Source organism: Neovison vison, chromosome 5, assembly GCF_020171115.1.
Source record: "Neovison vison isolate M4711 chromosome 5, ASM_NN_V1, whole genome shotgun sequence".
In the NCBI taxonomy this organism is placed as follows: domain Eukaryota; kingdom Metazoa; phylum Chordata; class Mammalia; order Carnivora; family Mustelidae; genus Neogale; species Neogale vison.
In genome coordinates this window covers 107,670,588-107,685,768 of record NC_058095.1, presented here as the reverse complement: position 1 = coordinate 107,685,768, position 15,181 = coordinate 107,670,588, and the positions used below count along the sequence as shown (strand labels likewise).

Below are 15,181 nucleotides of genomic sequence, written 5' to 3'. Positions count from 1 at the left end.
CTATTGGATAAAAACTCTACCGTATCACCTCATTTAACCTCAATCACCCCCATGAAATCCCTATCTCCAAATACAGTCCCATTGGAGGTTGGAGCTTCAATATGTAAATGTCAGGGGCTCACGTTCAGTCCCTAACACCAGCTGAGTGGGATTGATTTGAGAGGAAGGATAGACCCAAGTAAGATCTGAGGTAGAGGCAGAATCTTCAAATAAGGCTATCCTCTAGACAACTAGAAATACAGGACCAAGGCTTAGGTTAGAATTCAGGAAAAACCACTTAAATTTTCTAGGTCTCAGAGCTCTTTTTCTTTATTTGTAAAACTGAGATAAAAATGCCAACTCAGCCTATCTCAAAAGGTAGCCAAGTGGAGCAAATGAGGTAATGGAGAAAAAAAAAAGTCTTTGTAAATTATAAGATGCGGGCGCCTGGGTGGCTCAGTGGGTTAAAGCCTCTGCCTTCGGCTCAGGTCATGATCCCAGAGTCCTGGGATCGAGCCCCGCATCGGGCTCTCTGCTCAGCTGGGAGCCTGCTTCCTCCTCTCTCTCTGTCTGCCTCTCTGCCTACTTGTGACCTCTGTCTGTCAAATAAATAAATAAAATATTTTTTAAAAATTATAAGATGAAAATATGGTATTTTCATATGTAAGTGACATCTGGGAGTCAGAGGCAGAGATGGGGTAAGGTCTCCATGGTGGGTGAGTGCTTGGGGGGTTATAGGGAGAGGTGAACTGAGGATCCTGGTGGGGGTTCAGTGGGGTCCACAATTGGGTAAAGAAGAACTAACAGTGGATTCAGAAGGGCTGAACAATCACAAAATGGAAAACCACAAGGACTCGGGACCACAGAAGAAAGAGAAGAATGGGGGTTTCACTGATAAGACCTGAGGATCAAATCCTAGAGTAGCTGAGAAGGAAGTTTGAGAAAGGGCAATAGAACCAACTGTTGAACAGAAACAGATGACCTTATCCTAGTCCCCTATGATGCACAGGTGTCTCTCATGAGGTGGTGGGGATGGGGCAGGGCAGCTACTGCTGTAAGTTAAAAAAAGGAAGATGAGAAGAAATGACAACAGTGAGCCCGGAGTTCAGGGAATTTAAGAGAGGACAAGCAAAAACAAAAATTCCAGTAGGTCGCAGAATTAGGTAGAAGAGAACACTGGCATTGGGTTGACCACTCGCTGGGTGGAGTAAGCATATTCTTTCCTTTACAACTCAGAACAATCCTACAGGCTTTTTTGTTTAGCCTCACTTTGAGGGTAAGGAAGCCGAAGGGCGGAGAGTAAGAGTTATGCAGCTGGAAAAGCGGGAAGGTTGGGAGTCAGTTGGGCCCGCTAGCCTTCAGGTACAGTGTACATTCTAGCCTAGAGGTTCAGGTGGATGAAGTTGGAAGAGAGAAGGAGAAATGAAGAGAGGAGGAGACCCAAGTCATAGGAGGGAGTGTGGCTAAGGGTCACAGTCAAAGTGTCTCCAGAGAAGAGAATACTTGCAGCTTCCCTCCCAGACTCAGAATGTTCCTCCAGCAACATGCCCTTCACAGCCGCAGAACTGGAAAGGGCCCTCTCCCAGCTCAGCAGTCACTGCTGCCCCTGTCCTTGGGCTTTCACCCGACCTCTCTGGTCACTGATAAACTTCTTACTGCAGAGTCCCCTGAGACTTTTAATTCCCACCGACCTCCTGCACCTTCCACCAGTCTTTCTCCTGGTCTCCTTGACACTGCATTCTTCATTCATCTCTTTTGGTTTGGGTTTGGCCAACCTTTCTCCACCATCTTTCCAGGCTCCTGTTCTCTGCCTGGCTCTTAATTGGTGATTCCCCCACCCCCACCCCTCACCCCAAGGTCTTATCTCTGGCCTCTTTCCTTCTCTGTTCTCATGCCCCTATGGGAGCTTTTCTGGCTTTAGTCACCATAAAGTGCTGATGAACCACAAACTCAGCAAGCTCTCTTAACCCCTCCACCCCAGCTCTAGACTGCAAGGGGACAGTTTATTTACATGTGTCACAAAAGCCTCATATTCAAAATGTCCCTAGTTGAACTCATCCTCTCCACCCCTCCCCCGCCCCAACCCAAAAACAGCATCTTCTTATGTCCTTTTTAGTAGTGGAAGGCACCCTTCTCCCAGCAAAGACCTGAGAAGATTCCCCTCCCCGCTCCCACTTTCCTTGACATTCCATAACTGGTCCATCCTCAACTCTGGCCACCTCTCATTTTTCTTCATGTCTCTCAGTCCCATCCAGATGTCCACCCCCTCTGCCCTGGACAATCCCTTGCAGTCTCTCTGAACCTAGGCTTGCCTCCTTCCCAACTGTCCTCCACCTGCTGCCAGTATCACCCTTCTAAAAAAACGCATCTACTTTCTGCAATTCAGTGGCTCTTATGGCCCCCAGAATAAAACCCAAACTCCTTTGTGTGGATGTAGGTCACTCTCAAACCACCCTCTGCCCAACTCATCCTGCCTTTCATGCTTCCCCTAGGTTGTTATCACTTGCCGTTCCCCAGACTTGCCCTGCGCTCACAGCAACCAGTGTTCACACAGCCTGGTCCTCTGTCTGGAAGCCCTGGCCCCTCTCCTTAGCCAGCCTTTCCCCTTAGTACCTTAAAAACGCACTTGTTCCCCAAGGCTGTTCCCTACAGCATTTCATTCTGATGGCCCTTCTCACCTGGCTTTGTCTACTACGTTTCTGGTTTATTCACCACTCTGGGGGGGGTCCTTCAGCTCTAAGGTTGTATTTTCTTCCTTGTCAGGTACCCAGGGCCCAGTATTTGCGGTGCAGAGAGAGGCAGAAGAGCTTTGTGACAGAGAGCTGGGAGCGGGGTTTAAGCCCCATCCCACCACTAAGCGACAAGTGAACTTGGGCACACAAGCTATTCCATATCTTTGCACTTTAATTTTCCTCATCTATAAAATAACCAATTCAGACTATCTAGGGATATCTGGGGACTACCTGAATTAACACACAGAAGGAGCTCTGCGGAGTGCGGACCACAGAGTAAACACAGTACGGGCTGTCTGCTGCTTATTTTGAATGCTGCGTGTTTGTCACTGATGGAGGACGTGAGCTTTCCCAGAACCCTCAGGCAGGTCTGGCAAAGGCGAGTATCTTGAAGTGAGGGCAGTGAGGGTAGCTGACAAAATCAGACAACCAAGGGCCTGATGTTAAGTTGAGGAAAGGATTTTCACTGTGGGAGTTAGAAGTCCCAGAGACAGTGGCCAAACAGAGGACCCAGAACGTCTCCTAGTGGTAACCTGGGAGGCTGCTGGCAGGTGGGTCTATAGCTCTCCTGTCTCGGTGCTGATGGCTTAGAAAAATCCCATCATGAATTCTTCGTAAAGATGATGCCTGGGGCACTGACCTTTATTCTCCAGAAGATTCTAGATTCTTCACCGTTTATCTCAATTTCACAGCCTCCGGTTGCGTAATGCTTATCGCTCTCTGCTCCCTGGGGCACATGTCTGTCGGTGACTGAGTGCCTCAGTCTTCAGGTTCTGAGACAAGTCCCAGGCCCAGATCTGAGCACTGTAGTTGAGTACACCTGTGGGCGCACAGTCCCAGTTGGATCTGATGGGGGCGGTGGAGGAGTGGGGGGTGTAGGGGGAGGTACTCTGTGACAGCGGATCCTTAGGCCCTGTCAAAAAATGGATTATTTTTTTTTAAAAAAAAAAAAAGGTATTTTTCTAAGTACACTTGAAAATATCTCTGTGACGTTTTGGACAGTTGCGGCTTTGCTCTGACCATGAAGACATCCCAAACATCAATGGAAGCTATTCATCTACAGCAGATTCTTACCACACAACACATGTGGTTTTCTCCCTGTCTCCTGCGGCTTCTCACTGTTTCCTCTGTCTTGTTTGGTCACCAGTAAAGCTGCGGGAGACAAAGCCTTAATTCTTTCTTTGTTCCCGGCTCCTTTTCAGTCGAGGAAGCTGTGTACTCCTCTCCCACCAAGGCCGTGGAAATTAGACTGTCAGTTTATTTCCTAATTTTCCTTGAACTTACCTCTTCATGTATTTCTCAGCTTCCTGTCACATACTTAATTGGTCTGGCTGATTTTTATAGCCACATACAGCAAGTGATTTCTTTTTCTTTTTTTAAAAATAGTCCAAAATGTTGAAGTGTGATGTGGTCTGTTGTAGTTGATATGGGCAGGAAAGAACAACCAAAATGTTTTAAAGGGTTCTTAAGAGAAAGTGTTGAGCTAAATGGAATTTTGGAACTGAGCTGACCTGCTTTTAGCCTGTGGCTGGTAGCTGGGTGAGGCTTCTAGGAAGGTTATCCATGTATTTTTTTTTTTTCTTAGGCTTTCCAGGGATTAAGATGCTCTTGGAATCAAAGCTCCAGCTTCTGTAGGGTATCCTCTCGCTGCAACTGAGGCTGTTCGTCAGCCACCGACCACTCCCACTCCCCTCCAGTCCCCTCCAGGGCCCAGAACCAATCCCAATCTCAGGTAGAGGAACAGAAACAGCTCTGGAACTCAGTTACCCTGGGGGATGATCTGATCTTGACTTTGTGCCTTTGCTCTAAAGTTGGGGATCTCTCTTTTTTCTGAGATTTGGTCTCCACCTCATTAGGGAAAATGGACCCCAGTCTTGGCATCCCTGGCCTGAGTCTCTGTGCCCAAGTCCTTGGGCTCTCCAAGACTTGGGGCCTCTGGGACTCGGAGCCTCCAAAACCCAGGGCCTCTAAGACTTGGGCCTCCAAATCACAGGGCCTCTAGGACTCAGAGCCTCTAGATCTCAGGGCTTCCAGGATTCAGAGCTTCCAGGACTCAGGGATCTCAGGACTCAGGGCATCTAGGACCAGGACTCAGGGCCTCCAGGACTCAGGGCCTCTAGGATCAGGCTTCGAGATTCAGGGTCTCCAGAACTCAGGGCCTCCAGGATTCAGGGCTTGTCTATATTGACCCTCTCCTTGCACCATGGCATGGCTCTAAACAGTCTTGGAGCTTACAGACAAACTTCCCCATGAGTTCTGCCTTGCTCTCCAGTTGCTCAAGGAGTCCCTGTTGCTAGGGTCTGGTTTTGGTTCCCTCACACCCCTCAACTTCCTGGTGGGAACACCTGTTACCATCTTTTTTGATAACCTCTTGTCTGTGGTCATACCTGCTAGATTCCATGCCCTGCCTATGATGAGGGACTTTCCTCAGCATCCGTAGCTGACAGTGTCTCTGAATGCTTGCCACACCCTAGTCAGGGAGTAGGGCAGGCTACTTCCCAACCTTCCCCAGCTGCCATTCTTTTTTTTTTTTTCTTTTTAAGATTTTATTTATTTATTTGACAGACAGAGATCACAAGTAGGCAGAGAGGCAGGCAGAGAGGGGAAGCAGGCTTCCCCGCTGAGCAGAGAGCCCGATGCAGGGTCGATCCCCAGAACCCCAGTATTATGACCCAAGCCAAAGGCAGAGGCTTTGGCTGCCCACCCCCCCCCCCCCCGCTGCCATTCTCATAGCAATTCACAAGTCCTGTTGGTCCTGAGGCAGGAGCTGTGGTCTTCATGGTCAAAAAGTCTAAAGATTGATCATTTTTAGGTCCATTTCTACTTTTTTCAGATTCTTCCCTGGTCTGTTAGATATGAGCTTTCCCTAAGATTCTATCAGAATCCTGGCTCCAAAGTTAGGGTCTTTAAGACTAGAATAGATTCTGTATGGTCATACGGATAAGACTCCATCCTTCCCCCACCCCCCACCAAAAAAAAAAAAAAAAAAGCCATTTGTAATGAAACCCCTGGGACTCCCTGGGAATATGGGAATTCCTCTGGCTGGGCGTATACCAGTCTTATTTCTCATGCCTTGTCTCTTTGTCCCCAAGGCTCTGTTTGTTGACCCTGGTTTTAGTGCTCCGCCCTTCCAGACACATAATTGTGACATTGAATCCAGCTCCAGGCTTGCTTCATGGACTTGGGTTGTGCTGCCTGTACCACTTCTAGCATTTTGGGATTTGGGGTTTGATCCTTCTGTCCTAGTCCTGCCAACCAATAGAAATTTTAATTCCCTGTAAGATGAGTTCAAACACTGTCTCTAACTTCCTCATTTTGCTGTATTCCCTTTCCTCAGTTAGGCTTACAGAATCCAGCCTCTGTGTGGCCATCTTTCTGAACTGCTTCTCTACCTTGAGCTGTCTCCTAAGCTCTAGAGCATGCTCTCCTCATCCCAGCTGATGGCCTCACCATTCTCCCTATAACCCAAGCAAGAAACCTCAGACTTGCTGTTGAGACAGATCAAAAACAGAGAGCCATTTTGCCCACAAATAAGTGAAACCATATGATAATTGACTCTCTCTGCTTGACTTATTTCACTCAGCATAATCTCTTCCAGTCCCGTCCATGTTGCTACAAAAGTTGGGTATTCATCCTTTCTGATGGAGGCATAATCCTCCATAGTGTATATGGACCACATCTTCCTTATCCATTCATCTGTTGAAGGGCATCTTGGTTCTTTCCATAGTTTGGCGACCGTGAGAGACTATGGACTCTGAAAAACAATCTGAGGGGTTTGAAGTGGTGGGGGGGGTGGGAGGTTGGGGTACCAGGTGGTGGGTATTATAGAGGGCACGGCTTGCATGGAGCACTGGGTGTGGTGAAAAAATAATGAATACTGTTTTTTCTGAAAATAAATAAATTGGAAAAAAAAAAAAAAAAACAGAGAGCCATGATTCATGTCATCACAATGAAGGCCCTATGGTCCTCTCCGAAATAAGAGGTGGCCCTCAGCTCTGCATATGAGAATTCTCATCTTGTCAGTCTACTCCTAGGCCTAAAGAAATCAATTTACACAAGTCCAACTCACAGGGAAATAATTTTTAGCCCAGAATTCTTGTTATTCTGGTTTGAATGTTTATAATGGGAGGTTCTATGTTCCCTTTATTATAACCTTTCAGCTCACGATTCAAAGTCCACCCTTCCAGAGAGGCCTGATGGAGCAGATGGGTTATTAGAAGGCTGCCTGATAGAAATGGACTGAAAGCATAAGAGTGGAGTTGTTTGAGAGATTTTCTTCATAAACTTGTCAGAAAAATCCAAGAGTTGTCAGTATTTCTGTACAGTATGCCCTTCTAAAAAACACGAAGAGGAGTCTACTTTTTACACTTCATACAAACATGAGAACTGAGGTCATCACCCTCATGGTCAGTGGAATGACAGATGTCGAAGCAAGATCATTCCTACATACATTCCTGAGGGTGGAAGAGCAAGGGGGCATTTATCCAGTACCAAGTACTGTGTGAAGCACTCTCTCTCTCTCACTCATTTAATGGTTACAACAACCCCATGAAATCAATGTTATATATCCTTGTTGTGGGTTGAATTATATCTCCCCAAAAAGACAGATCCAAGTCCTAATCCCAGGTACCTGTGAATGTGACCTTATTTGGAAATAGGATTTTTGTAGATGGATTTAATTAAGATGAGGTCCTACTGGAGTAAGATGGGTCCTAAGCCAAAAGACCTGGGTTCTTGTAAGAAGAGAAGAAGACACAGGAACATAGAATATGTAGTAGGAAGATGATGTGAAGACACAGAAGAAAATACCATGGGAAAGGCAAGAGATTGGAGTGACACATCCACAAGCCAAGGAAAACCAAAGATTGCTGGTAGCCACTAGAAGCTAAAAAAGGCAAGGAAGATGTCTTCCCTAGAGGTTTCTAAGGGAGTATGGCCCAACTGACACCTGGATTTCAGATGTCTAGCCTCCAGAACTGTGAGAGAATACATTTCTGTTGTTTAAGCCTCCAGGTTTGTGGTACTTTGTGAAGGCAGCCTTAGGAAATTAATAAATCTCCATTTTACAAATGAAGAATGGATGCTCAGAAATGCTGGTTTGCCCAGAAGTAAGTGCTTAGAACTCCTTAACTCCAAACACTTGAACACTTGCTGGTTGGACTGGTCCATTGGGTGGGGGTTCTCTTTCTCTTCTATCAAAAATTCCTGCTCCAGAAAAATTATATACTAACATCAGAATTTCCCCGTAAGTAAGATTATGTAGAACATTAGTTCTGTGGAGTATTAAAATATGCTAATGTGCACAAAAGTTCTTAGGATCAAAAAAAGGGAAGGTTACTGTGTGTAAATCAAGCTGTCTTTTTTTCTGTCTTTCTGCAGGACCCCCATAGAGCCTTTAATGTGCATTATGAATCTCCAAGAGAAGAATACTAGAGGTTACAATATTTCTCAAGCTGATTTAAACATGGAAAGCTTGTCTTTTACAGATCATCCTATGGAATTCATATTCTGTGGAAGATACTTTGGGAAATGCTGAATTAAAGAAAAAACCTTTTTTTTTTTTTTTTGGTACATCATTTACATGTCAACCATGTTTTCTGAGTTACACCTTCACATAAGTGTCTAAAGGAGAATTGAAAAACATCCTTGCAGCATTAAAATATATTAACAAACCATCTCTTTGGGTAGGTTAACTTAACTAATGTTTTACCATAACTTTTTTATTCTTTAGATCTTTATGTGGATTCTCAGAGTCAATGTCTTCTAGCCAAGGCCATTGGGAACATACCGGTTGTTGAACAAAGTTAGGTCTATTGACTTGTGTCAAGGCAAAATGCACATGAAGGGAAATTGGGGCATTTCAGAAAGAGGATGTTAGGAATTATAATAGGATTTATGCTGCATTGGATACTTCGGGGGTAATATTCAAGAACAAAAATCTTGTTCATATTCAGGAACAAGAATGGTTAGTTCATATAACAGACTGAAAAATAGGGACCCACACTATCATACTCCGATAATGAAAACATGTCCCCTGATCCTCCTGTTCTTTTCTAGACATCCAGCAAGGTTCCCTATTCCCATACCTTAAGTCTTAGGCTGTTATGTAATATTTATACAGGTGCAGTAGTAAGTGTTTACTCTAGTAGAAAATTCTCTTTGGCTAGTTAAGGAGAAAGTAAGGACTGTGTTATTATCTATGACAACTCTCCCTAACGAATTTACATTTAAACCTGGGCTTTGTCAAAGATAAACAAAGCCAGATATTAGTTAAAGGAAGGACAGATTTTAATCAGTAATATACTCTTATAGTAGAGAAAAGAGCCCAACATTAACTGAACTCAACTTCATTTTTTACAGAGGTGAATGGATGTTTTTAAGGAAGAATGAAGGATTAGAGAGGGGGTAAACAGGTGTTCAGCAGAGTCAGGGAAGTGAAAAACTACCAAAAATGGGAAGGGGAGGTTGGCGTACGTGAACTGCATCTGGGTTTGCTAACTGACGCTTCTGAAGCTTCGGATGCTAACCCTCCTAAGGGAGGGAGACAGGAGGCCTATCTTCAGGTGTTGGCTGGAACAAACAGTAAGTTCTTTCGATTGCCTTGAGTTTTTTCAGGCTCTATAAGAAGGGGAGGTTATGGTCATCCTAGAGATGTAGCCCTAAACTGTTAAAAAAAAAACCTCTTAGTCCTTTGTTTTTAAAAAAGATTTTATTTATTTATTTGACAGAGAGATAGAGAACACAAGTAGGCAGAGAGGCAGGCAGAGGGAAAGGGAGAACAAGGCTCCCCACTGATCAGGGAGCCCAATGCGAGGCTCAATCCCAGGACTCTGGGATCGTGACCTGAGCCAAAGGCAGCCACTTAACCGACTGAGCCATCCAGGCGCCCCTCTTAGTCCTTCATTAAGGAGGGCATGTGATGTAATGAGCACTGGGTATAAGACTGAAGAATCACAGGCCTGTACCTCTGAAATCAATAATATATTGTATGTTAATTTAATTTAAATAAAAAATATTTTTTAAAAAAGAAAGAGTGTGGCAAACATAGGTTGAGAAACCCTCATAAACTGTATGAACAGTTGTTGCATATTTATGTGGTTAGGCTAGGTCGTCTACCCTTTCAGAAATGTTTTCTCCTCCGTCTTACCACTAATTCTTATGTGTTTGGGCATGAGGCAAAGTTGTCTGGCTTAGAGTCAAGTTATATCCTTACTGTTTACACAAGCAAATATTTTTTCGTGTTGTAGTAGAAAATCTATCAAATAGGAAAACGATTGTGACATTTTGTTTATAGGAAAATTGTTTACAGATGACAAAACAGCATTTACGACCTACTGTCATTTTTGTAATTTTAAAAAAATGCTAACACAGAAAAGACAAAAGCCAAAAAACTGTTAGTCCTTTATTCAAGTGGGAAGCCTAGCAAGAAGAGGGCTCCGAGGAGCCTGGCTAGCATTTGACCAAGGAGCGAGTTTTTATCTGGTTCCAGAGCAGAAGTTGTATACTTTAAATACATAATGCCATTCTAACTGGTGTAAGGTGATATCTCAATGTGGTTTTAATTTGAATCTCCCTGAGGGCTAATGATGATGAGCATTTTTTCATGTGTCTGATAGCCATTTGTATGTCTTGATTGGAGAAGTGTCTGTTCATATCTTCTGCCCATTTTTTGATGTGTTTGTCTGTTTCGTGTGGGTTGAGTTTGAGGAGTTCATTATAGATCCTGGATATCAACCTTTTGTCTGTACTGTCATTTGCAAATATCTTCTCCCATTCCGTGGGTTGCCTCTTTGTTTTTTTGACTGTTTCCTTTGCTGTGCTGAAGCTTTTGATTTTGATGAAGTCCCAGAAGTTTATTTTCGCTTTTGTTTCCTTTGCCTTTGGAGACGTATCTTGAAAGAAGTTGCTGTGGCTGATATCAAAGAGATTACTGCCTATGTTCTCCTCTAAGATTCTGATAGATTCCTGTCTCACGTTGAGGTCTTTTATCCATTTTGAGTTGATCTTTGTGTACGGTGTAAGAGAATGGTCGAGTTTCATTCTTCTACATATAGCTGTCCAGTTTTCCCAGCACCATTTATTGAAGAGACTGTCTTTTTTCCACTGTATATTTTTTCCTGTTTTGTCGAAGATTAATTGACCATAGAGTTGAGGGTCCATATCAGGGCTCTCTACTCTGTTCCACTGGTCTATGTGTCTGTTTTTATGCCAGTACCATGCTGTCTTGGTGATCACAGCTTTGTAATAAAGCTTGAAATCAGGTAAGGTGATGCCGCCAGCTTTATTTTTGTTTTTCAACATTTCCTTAGCGATTCGGGGTCTCTTCTGATTCCATACAAATTTTAGGAATACATAATGCTCTCCCCAGGGTCAAAAACAAGTTATGAGTGATTCTTTCCGATTGCATTATTCCAGCTCTGGTGGTTGGTTGCTCATTATGTACACCGGGCAGTCTGTTCTCTCTCCTGAGAGAGACTTCTCTCAATTAGCGTGTGCCTGACTCTCTTAGATGTCTCTCTGTAACTTTTTAGGGAAACGTAATGTCCTCTAACAATGATATTGAATACACAGGGTGAGTTAGTGTGGGGGGTGGGTATAAGCTCGATGTCTCCATAAGAAGTAGACAAGTGGTAACCGGGAATTTAAGATTCATTTCTCATAATAGGAATGAGACTTTTTCTTTATTGAGTATCTGTGGTGGAGAGTCCTTGGAGGTGGACAGATGCCTTCAGTGGAGTCAAACAGGTCCTGCAACGCAGGCTGGAAGGTTGTTGAAGAAAATAAAGCAATGATTTCTACCCAGGTTAGACTCAATCTTTGTTCCCACTCCCAAAGGGTTAGGTTTTGCTGATAGGGTTGTAAGGACTTTGGCAGAAGCATTTTGTTGATATGGGATCAATATATAATTTTGATAAGACTGAAATTAGGGTTAATTATGTGAGGAGAAACTTAACTATCAGAAGGGATTGAGAGAAGAAAATTTACATCTTGAAGTATTTTTCATTTGTTTTTTTTGGTTGGTTTTATTTATTTATTTATTTTTTAAGATTTTATTTATTTGTCAGAGAGAGAGAGAGAGCAAGCACAGGCAGACAGAATGGCAGGCAGAGACAGAGGGAGAAGCAGGCTCCCCGCCGAGCAAGGAGCCCAATGTGGGACTCGATCCCAGGACGCTGGAATCATGACCTGAGCCGAAGGCAGCCGCTTAACCAACTGAGCCACCCAGGCGTCCCAGTTGGTTTTATTTATTAAGTTTTGTCAGTAATCTGTTAAATTCAGAACAGTAGCTATGATCTAAGAAAATATCAACCCAGAGGGGTGCCTGGGTGGCTTAGTTAAGTGTCCCTAACTCTTGAGCTCAGGTCATGGTCTCAGGGTTGTGAGTTCAAGCCCCACATTGGGCTCCATGTTGGATGTGAAGTCTACTTAAAAAAAAAAAAAAAAGAAGGAGGAGGAGGAGGAGGAGGGGGAAGGGTTTACAAATTAAGTAAACAAATTAAGCAATTACAAACAAATTAAGAGGAGTTTGTAATATGAGTTTGTAAACTCAGGTAATTTGTGGGTTCTAGGAGGGGCTGATCTCATTGCCTGCAATCAAGGCCAGTGGAAATACTTCAATCATGAGAAGGTTGAGGGTATGAGAATGCCATTCGTTCTTGTTACTTTCCCTGTGGTCTATGGATAAGGACAGTGACGTTACTAAGTAAAAGTTAAAGCTTTATGGTTCTTTGATGACTCTATCAATGAAATGTATGTCTTACAGAAGAGACAATTTGGGATTCCCAAATTAAGCAATTTTTTTTTCTACAGAGCTCTGTAGCAAAGAAAAGCCTTGACACACTCTGAGAATGAACAATAACCAGAACACATTCATAGACTTTCTGGAGATGTTCAAAGGAGCGTTGGGACTGTGGATGTCCATGTTCTACCTTTACAGACTTGCTAGAATTGTGTTGATGGCAGATGGGGCATACATGGGAGCATCCTTAGCGATAGCCTTCAAATTACCCTGCCAGTGTTGGTTTAATACCATCACCAGTTTATCTCTGCTGTTACAGGTAATATCATGAAGCAGCCTTGCTAAACTCTACTTTTATTATGGCTGTATCTTTGGGTAATAAATAGCAAAGCATCTCAGGGTTCTTTGATCCATTGTTTACCTTTGATCCATTGTTTACTTGATCCTTTTTTTTTTTTTTTGCATTTTCTAAAACTTTATTGCCGACTCTTAAAGATGGCTGAATTTTAGAGCAGTAATTAAGAAAATAATTAAGACAAACTGTGGGTTGCTGGGGGGAGGGGGGTTGGGAGAAGGGGGTAGGGTTATGGACATTGGGGAGGGTATGTGCTTTTGGGTAAATTGGAAGGGGAGATGAACCATGAGAGACTATGGACTCTGAAAAACAATCTGAGGGGTTTGAAGTGGTGGGGGGGTGGGAGGTTGGGGTACCAGGTGGTGGGTATTATAGAGGGCACGGCTTGCATGGAGCACTGGGTGTGGTGAAAAAATAATGAATACTGTTTTTATGAAAATAAATAAATTGGAAAAAAAAAAGAAAATAATTAAGAACCTCTGGGGTATTATGCTAAGTAAAATAATTCAGACAGAGAAAAAACAAATACCATGTGATTTCACTTATATATGGAGTCTGAGAAACAAATGAATAAACAAAATAAAACTCATAAAGAGAGACCGGATTGGGGGCTGCCAGAGGAGGGGGGTGGGAGTAGGAGACATGGGTGAAGGACATCCAGAGGTACAAACTTCTGATTATTAAAATAAGTCAGGGAGATGTACAGTGTGGTACCTATAGTCAATAATATTTCCTGCATATTTGAAAGTTGCTAAGAAAGTAGATCTTGGGAAGTTCTCATCATAAGAGAAAAAAATCTGTTGATTATGTGTGGTGGTGGATGGTAACTAGACTCATTTTGGTGATCCTTTCCCAAAGTCATGTTGTACATTTAAAATTAACATAATGTTATATGTCAGTTATGCTTTAATAATCTTTAATAGAAATCTCTATTTCTTTTTTTAAATTTATTTTTTATTTTCAGCATAATAGTATTCATTATTTTTGCACCACACCCAGTGCTCCATGCAATCCGTGCCCTCTATAATACCCACCACCTGGTACCCTGACCTCTCAACCCCCGCCCCTTCAAAACCCTCAGATTGTTTTTCAGAGTCCATATTCTCTCATGGTTCACCTCCCCTTCCAATTTCCCCCAACTCCCTTCTCCTCTCTTTTTCCCCATGTCCTCCATGCTATTTATTATGCTCCACAAATAAGTGAAACCATATGATAATTGGCTCTCTCTGCTTGACTTATTTCACTCAGCATAATCTCTTCCAGTCCTGTCCATGTTGCTACAAAAGTTGGGTATTCGTCCTTTCTGATGGAGGCATAATCTCCATAGTGTATATGGACCACATCTTCCTTATCCAGTCGTCCATTGAAGGGCATCATGGTTCTTTCCACAGTTCGGCGACTGTGGTCATTGCTGCTATAAACATTGGGGTACAGATGGCCCTTCTTTTCACTACATCTGTATCTTTGGGGTAAATACCCAGTAGTGCAATGGCAGGGTCATAGGGAAGCTCTATTTTTAATTTCTTGAGGAATCTCCACATTGTTCTCCAAAGAGGCTGCACCAGCTTGCATTCCCACCAACAGTGTAAGAGGGTTCCCCTTTCTCCACATCCTCTCCAACACATGTTGTTTCCTGTCTTGCTAATTTTGGCCATTCTAACTGGTGTAAGATGATATCTCAATGTGGTTTTAATTTGAATCTCCCTGATGGCTAATGATGATGAACATTTTTTCATGTTTCTGATAACCATTTGTATGTCTTCATTGGAGAAGTGTCTGTCCATATCTTCTGCCCATTTTTTGATATGATTGTCTGTTTTGTGTGTGTTGAGTTTGAGAAGTTCATTATAGATCCTGGATATCAGCCTTTTGTCTGTACTGTCATTTGCAAATATCTTCTCCCATTCCGTGGGTTGCCTCTTTGTTTTCTTGACTGTTTCCTTTGCTGTGCAGAAGCTTTTGATCTTGATGAAGTCCCAAAAGTTTATTTTGGCTTTTGTTTCCTTTGCCTTTGGGGACATATCTTGAAAGAAGTTGCTGTGGCTGATATCGAAGAGATTACTGCCCATGTTCTCCTCTAGGGTTCTGATGGATTCCTGTCTCGCATTGAGGTCTTTCATCCATTTTGAGAAATCTCTATTTCTAAAATATTTTGAATTCATGAATGAATCCAAAATCATATTCTATGTATCAGTATAAATATTTGTTCTTTTATCCATTTGTCAGCAAGTGTGTGTAAAGGCAATTAACTTATCCATCTGAATATTTTATTTCAAGGTAAAGCTTATATTTCAAGGATAAATTCACATCACCAACAGCATAGCCTGTTTGACAATTTTATTTTACTTTCTAAGTATGAGCCACCCAACTAACAAA

At 42.9% G+C, this 15,181-nt stretch overlaps 1 protein-coding gene across 3 annotated transcripts in view; it reads left to right on the top strand.

Annotated features, from left to right (window-relative positions):
* The window catches only part of CYSLTR2 (cysteinyl leukotriene receptor 2), a 31,457-nt gene that overhangs the window by 8,839 nt on the left and 7,437 nt on the right, over positions 1-15,181 (top strand). Inside the window, exon 2 of one of the 3 annotated variants that reach the window (XR_006384766.1) lies at positions 8,091-8,172. The exons of 1 other annotated variant lie outside the window; for it this stretch is intronic. The gene's annotated coding sequence lies outside the window, so the exon portion shown is untranslated. Of the gene's footprint in view, positions 1-8,090; positions 8,173-8,197; positions 8,396-15,181 lie in introns of those variants that run through there. One more of the 3 variants, XM_044250670.1, reaches the window with a different exon arrangement.